The sequence below is a fragment of the Triticum urartu genome, chromosome 4A, assembly GCF_056163025.1.
Source record: "Triticum urartu cultivar PI428250 chromosome 4A, HENAU_Tu73, whole genome shotgun sequence".
Classification (NCBI taxonomy): Eukaryota; Viridiplantae; Streptophyta; class Magnoliopsida; order Poales; family Poaceae; genus Triticum; species Triticum urartu.
In genome coordinates, this window is record NC_141876.1 from 579,877,091 (window position 1) to 579,884,524 (window position 7,434).

Genomic DNA, 7,434 nt, shown 5'->3' on the forward strand with positions numbered 1-7,434 from the left:
CCGCGACATCCTTGCGCAGGTGGCCACGCTCCAGACGCCGGCAGAAGTCTGGCGCGCCATCCACGACATGTTCGTCGCCCAGAGCCAAGCGCAAGCCATCAACACTCGCATCGAGCTTACGAACCTGCAAAAAGGTAACATGACTATGGCAGAGTATCTTGGCAAGATTAAGAGCCTCACCGACGAAGTTGCATGCACTGCCGCCGCGCTCTCCGATCTGGAGATCATGTCCAAGATCTTGGCCGGACTTGACATGGATTATAATCCAGTCGTCTCGGCCCTTGCCGCTCGGGTGGAGCCGATCACCGTCTAGGAGCTGTATAGTCAGCTCCTGAGCTTCGACGCCCGCCTCAGTCTTCTTCATGGCGCCGCTTTTCTCCAATCTTCTGCCAACGCCGTTTCGCGTGGACGCGGCCGTGGGCGCGGTTACCACGCGCAATGCGGCGGTGGGCGCGGGCGTGGCAACTCCCAGGGCGACAGCGGCTACACCAACTACTACGGCACCACAGGAGGCGGCAGCTACAACAACTCCTCCAACAGAACAGGGGGCGGTGGCTTCAACAACAACACTAGCCGCCGCTCCTCCTCCTCCTCTCGCGGTCGTCCTCGCTGTCAACTCTGCAAGAAGGCCGGCCGTTAGGTTTTGGACTGCTGGCACCGCTATGATGAAGACTTCGTTCCAGATTCTCGTCAAGTTACTGCAGCTATGCGTGATCAAGGAGGATAAGGAGTGTGGTATGTTGACTCCGGCGCTACGGATCATGTCACAAGTGAGCTAGAGCAGCTTGCTCTCCATGAAAAATATCACGGCAATGATCGGATTCACACCGCAAGCAGTGGAGGTATGGATATTAGACACATTGGTCAAGCTTATATTAATTCCCCTATGCTTAAACGTGATCTAGTCTTAAAAGATGTTCTTCATGTTCCTCAAGCCGACAAAAACCTTGCCTCTATGTCTCGTTTAGCCACTGATAATAATGTCTTCTTTGAAACTCACCCTCGTTACTTTTTTTATAAAGGATCGGGCAACGAGGGAACTTCTACACTACGGTAGATGCATTGGCGGCCTCTACCCCATCACATCCGGAGCACTTAGTCGCAAGCATCGTCAGGTCTACTCCATCATCAAGCCCTCCTTGGCAAGGTGGCATCAACGTTTAGGACATCCTTCTTCGGTCATAGTTAAGCAAGTAGTCAATAAAGGCAAACTTTCTTTGTCACATAGTCCTATTAGTGATTCGGTTTGTGAAGCTTGTCAATGTGCCAAGAGTCACCAACTTCCCTATCCTAAGTCTAGAAGTGTTTCTCATGCTCCTTTAGAGCTTATCTTCAGTGATGTATGGGGACATGCCCGAGATTCTTTTGGCAGAAAAAATAGTATGTCAGTTTTATCGATGATTACAGCAAGTTTACTTGGATTTATTTACTTAAGTATAAATCTGAAGTCTTCTCTATATTCCAAGAGTTTCAAAAACTTGTTGAAAGACACTTCGACAGAAAAATCTTGACAGTCCAAAGTGACTGGGGAGGGGAGTATGAGAAGCTCAACTCCTTCTTTCGTAGTATAGGCATTGCACACCATGTGTCTTGTCCCCATGCTCATCAACAGAATGGCTCTGCCGAGCGTAAACATCGCCACATTGTTGAAGTTGGCCTCTCTTTACTTGCTCATGCCTCCATGCCTCTTAAATATTGGGATGAAGCTTTCATCACTGCCACATACCTTATTAATCGTTTGCCTAGCAAAGTTATTGGAAATTCTACTCCATTGGAACACCTTTATCATCAAAAACCAGACTATAACTCTCTCAAAACTTTTGGGTGTGCATGCTATCCCAATCTTTGTCCATACAATCATCACAAGCTTGAGTTTCGTTCTACTCAATGCGTTTTTCTTGGCTATAGCAATCTCCACAAAGGCTATAAGTGCCTAGAAATTGCTACTGGGCGTATTTATATTTCTAGAGATGTCGTTTTTGATGAAAATCTCTTTCCATTTGCCAAGCTTCATCCAAATGCAGGCGCCCTCCTTCGTGCTGAAATAGCCCTTCTTCCTGATCACGGGGGTGAATTAACTAAAGCTGATCATGTGACAAATTCCACAGAAAATTGTTTTTCTGCAGATTCTGGCCGTCATTTTATGTGTGTAGGTCCGGATGAAAAAGGCACAGGATCCAACACTGATTCGGCTGGCAGCGACGCCGGATCCCATGCTGATTCCCGCGTCAGAGCTGCTGCGCCTGACGGCGCGCGATCCCAGGAGGATTGCTCTCCCCTGCGTGCATCTTCTCGTGCGCCAGTGACCGACCGGGTGGACCCCGCCTGTCCCGATGCGCGGTTGGCTGAGGCCGCCAGCCCAGGCGAGGGTGCACGCGCGCGCGTGGCCGGCAGCCCCCACCGGGTGGACCCCACCAGTCCAGGCACGGGCGGGACTCTATCACCGCGTGCCACTTGTCCGCGGGATGATGAGGCGCGGGACACAATGGCTGATTCGGCTGGCGACAGGAGATCGCCTGCGCCTGCGCCGACAGGATCAGAAACAGGTGCAGAATCATCCTTGGATCTGGTGTCGGGATCTTCTGTGGATAATTCTGCATCTCCAAATGCTCCTGGATTTTCTGTGCCTACATCAGCAGTTTGTTCTCAGGCTCCTCGTCGACACACACGATCACAGTCAGGTATCATCAAAAATAAAGAGTACAAGGATGGTACTGTACGATATGATCGTGTCAAACATGCTTTTCTTAGTAGTGTTGGAGAACGAGTTAATTTGCATGATGCTCTAGATCATAAAGAATGGAAAAAGCTATGGACAATGAATATGATGCGCTTATGAAAAATAGAACTTGGCACTTAGTACCCTCAAGGAAGGGCAGCAATGTCATAGATTGCAAATGGGTCTATAAGATAAAAAGAAAATCTGATGGAAGCATAGACAGATACAAGGCTAGGTTAGTGGCCAAAGGGTATAAGCAGAGATTTGGTATTGATTATGAAGATACATTTAGTCCTGTTGTTAAGGCAGCTACAATTCGACTTGTATTGTCTATTGCTATTTCCAGAGGTTGGAGTTTACGACAGCTAGATGTTCAGAACGCGTTTCTTCATGGTGTTCTTGAGGAAGAAGTGTTCATGCGGCAGCCACCTGGATATGAGAATCAAAGCATGCCAAATCATGTCTGTAAGTTGGATAAAGCTCTGTATGGTTTGAAACAGGCCCCAAGAGCTTGGTACTCAAGGTTGAGCTTGCAGTTACAACAACTTGGGTTTACACCATCCAAAGCAGATACTTCATTGTTCTTCTATCATAAGGGTAATATCACTATATTTGTACTTGTTTATGTTGATGATATAATTGTTGCAAGTTCAAGTTCAGATGCTACCACTTGTTTGCTTAAAGATCTTAAGTTGGAGTTTGCTCTCAAGGATTTGGGAGATCTTCACTATTTCCTTGGTATAGAGGTCAAGCAGGTTAAGGATGGTATTCTTCTTACTCAGGAAAAGTATACTACTGACATACTTAGAAGAGTAGGACTGCAACATTGTAAGCCTGTAAGCACATCGATTTCAACTTCTGAGAAACTTACTCTTGAAAGTGGAGAAGCTCTTGGACCAGAGGATGCAACTAATTACAGAAGTGTTGTGGGTGCTTTGCAATATTTGACTCTTACACGTCCTGATATTTCCTATTCTGTGAATAAGGTATGTCAGTATTTACATGCACCTAGAACAACTCACTGGACTGCAGTCAAAAGGATTTTGAGGTATCTTAAGTTTTCTGAAGGACTTGGACTTCAAATTACCAAGTCTCCATCTCTGCTTGTTACTGCTTACTCTGATGCAGACTGGGCTGGGTGTGCTGATGACAGAAGGTCCACAGGTGGTTTTGCTGTGTTTCTGGGAACTAATCTTATATCCTGGAGTGCAAGAAAATAGGCTACCGTCTCACGATCAAGTACAGAGGCTGAATATAAAGCTTTGGCAAATGCCACAACTGAAGTAATGTGGATACAGACTTTGCTCTATGAACTTGGAATCAAGGCTCCACAAGCTGCAAGATTATGGTGTGATAATATTGGCGCAACCTATCTTTCAGTTAATCCTGTTTTTCATGCACGCACTAAACATGTTGAAGTTGATTTCCACTTTGTGAGAGAAAGGGTAGCTCGAAAGCTCCTTGATATTCGGTTTGTACCTACTGGAGATCAACTTGCTGATGGCTTCACAAAACCACTCACCATGAGGAGATTGGACGAGTTCAAGTACAATCTTAACCTTGCAAAAGTTTCTTGAGGTTTAAATTGAGGGGGAGTGTTAGAAGATGTTGTATAGGGATAGGAAAGGTGTTTAACTTGTATCTCTTTCTATCCCTTCTTCTGCTCTATCTCCTCAAACCTCCTGTACCGAACATGATCGATCTCCTCGATCTCTATTCTTGTAAGCCACGGCACACATCATATATATACAACCGCGGCCCGAGCAAAGGGTTCAACGCTTCCATCTAGTTTCACACTAAACACTGACAAGTTCGCCCGTGCCTTGAGACTAAGATGGCCATGGTTTGAATGGAAGGAGCCCAGCAAGCTTTGGGTGGGGCTTGGTAACCCATGCTCAGAGGAGGACCTGAATTTTTTCTATGCCTCAACCACGATTACTGTTGGAAATGGTGCCAAAACGCCTTTTTGGACTCTCCTTGGCTGCTTGGGCGCAAACCCAAGGACATTGCCCCGCTAATCTTCGGTGCCTCCAGGAGAAAGAATTGGAAGGTGCGTGAGGCCCTTAAAGGGAATGCATGGATACTGAAGGTCAAGATTGACACGCCCGTCACCGCTGCCCACGTTCACGAGTTCTTCTCTCTTTGGATGCTCGTGAATGAGGTCCACCTTGATGAGCATGCCGAGGATGATATCACCTGGAAGCACTCCAGCGATGGGATTTACTCCGCATCCTCTGCCTACAAGGCTCAATTCCTTGGGTTGATTCTCTCCCCTATGGATTTCATGGTGTGGAAAGCTTGGGCTCCACCCAAAGTTAAATTCTTCTCGTGGCTGGCTCTACAAGACCGGATTTGGACTGCAGACAGGTTGGCCAGGCGCGGCTAGCCCACCTGCGGCCTTTGTCAACTTTGCAAAAGGGAGCAAGAATCTGGCGTCCATCTTTTCTTCAAGTGCTGCTACACTCTTAGGCTTTGGAGGATGCTCATTGACAGGTTGGGACTTGTGCACATGAACACCACCACTTGGCATCTTGCTGGCTCGGTGAAGGAGTGGTGGGAGAAGCGAACCGACTTGCAGAATCCCAATAGACGAGCAATGGCCTCTCTCGCTATGCTCGTCTCCTGGTCCGTTTGGAACGAGAGGAATGCCAGAGTCTTCCGCCACAAGAGTGCCCCACCGACCATCCTTCTTCAAATGGTCCTCTATGGGTCACTGCGGGTGCTAGAAAGCTAGGGAACATTATATTGCGGGAATAATTGTCATGCCGTGTGCTCGGCTCTTGTAACAACTCTATCTTCTCCTTATTTAATATATGGGGCAAATCTTTTGCCTCCGTTTCGAAAAAAACAGAAGGATGCACCACAGCATGCTGGTGAGTTAATCGTGCGGAGCACCAAAGTGACTGATGGTCTTGCAGCTGGGGATATAACTATAGATATGTTCAATAAAGAAGCACGTAAAGCGGTTTATGAGGTGACTGTGGATGTTGTTTTCGATGGGCCACTACAAGCCCCACGCCTCTCGGAAGGACCCAAGCATGTGTCGCTTGCGCCAGCAGCAGTTTTGGGTGCTGAGGATCTGCGCAATCGAGGACCATCTAATGAGCGACGGTTACCTACACACATGGGGTCAGAAGGGACAGTCTCTGAGGTGAGCTTACTCGACATGAAAGTAGAAAGGAGAATTAGTATGGTATACTGTAATTCAAACACCACACCAGTGTTTCAAACAATTCAAAATTGGTGCCTTTTCTAGGAGTATCTGCAGTGCAACTCCATTAGTTCTAGAAAGTTTAGTTAAGCTGCATGCCTAAACAATCACTGCCCTTTCTTTCTTTAGGTAAGTTTATGCAGGTGTTAACCGGGTAAGTTCTCTTTCTGCGGGTAATGCCTGCAGGCTCCAGCCAGCCTCTTGACATCCAACCGACTGAGCTTCGGTTCAACTTCGAACCAAACAAGTTGATCCCGGGCTCACTGCACCTAACGAACAACACAGATGAACACGTGCCGTTTAAGCTTATGGAGAAGAGCAGGCTCATGGAGACGAGGAAGCACTTTCTAATTCAACCACTCTATGGCATTGTGCCGCCGAGGTCCACCTACACTCTCGTCGTCACAACGGATAAAGGTGAAAGCCTACCAGAAGAAAGAGATATCGATTTTGTCCTCCAGAACACTATGGGTGATGAGTGCCTCAAAGCTTTCAGAAACCAATATGATTGCGACCGATATTTTGAGACAGCCAAAGAGTTGGGGAATATGGTGCATAATGTGACATTGAAAGTTGTTTATGCTCTCCAAGGAGAGACGGCATGCATGTGAGGTGAGTTGGTTCAAGTAAGCAGAATATTCTCTCTTTTTTTCTCAATGGGGATAGATGTGAAATATACAACACAGACCAAGTAAATACACAACACGTTGATGCTTACTTTTATTTCTCTTTTTCTTCATGCATCCACGATGTAACAGGCAGTTCCACCTTTCCTGAAGGTATGCCCTTTTCTTTTCTCTTCTATAGATCTTCCAACCTTGAGGTGGATTCCATAATGTTGACCAGAGTTTTGTTGGATCAGATCACATTCGTGGAGGAAACTCGTCCGACATTGTGTTCCCTCGATGCAAGCAAGACAGAGTGTGTAGGCATTAGAATGTAATTTCAAGCAAGTACATTGTGAAAGATGGCTTGAAGCGTATGCCTAGCAGGGACGCGTTGCGTGTTATATATAGCCATAAGCTAGGGTTTACAAGATTCGGTAGTTGGTTAGGCTTGATCCTCAAGTTAGCTATCTACAAGATAAAGATCGAAGCTTAAACCTAACTACCAGATTACAAAGTTGATCACGCATGCAACACCAAGAGTATATACGGTTTTATACGTACATAACCGTATATGCATACAATATATTCTAACACACCCCCTCAATCATAACTTCACCAAGTTGAGATTGTTCTTGAACTCTTCTAACTTGCGCCATGATAAGGCTTAGTGAAACCATCTGCCACTTGATCATTAGTGGGAATGAACCGAATATCAAGAAGCTTCTTAGCTACTCTTTCTCGCACAAAGTGATAATCTACCTCAATGTGTTTGGTTCTAGCATGAAACACTGGATTTGCTGATAAATATGTTGCACCAATGTTATCACACCACAGCCGTGCAATAGGAGAGTGATTAACACGTAGCTCATTCAACAAGGTTTGAACCCATATCAACT

General features: G+C 46.4%; 1 non-coding gene across 1 annotated transcript; it reads left to right on the top strand.

Moving 5' to 3' along the window:
* Nucleotides 1-208: 208 nt before the first annotated feature.
* LOC125555136 (small nucleolar RNA Z247) lies at nucleotides 209-343 on the top strand. Its single transcript, XR_007304565.1, has one exon. It is a non-coding gene; the product is annotated as a small nucleolar RNA Z247 (small nucleolar RNA).
* The last annotated feature ends 7,091 nt before the right edge of the window (nucleotides 344-7,434 follow it).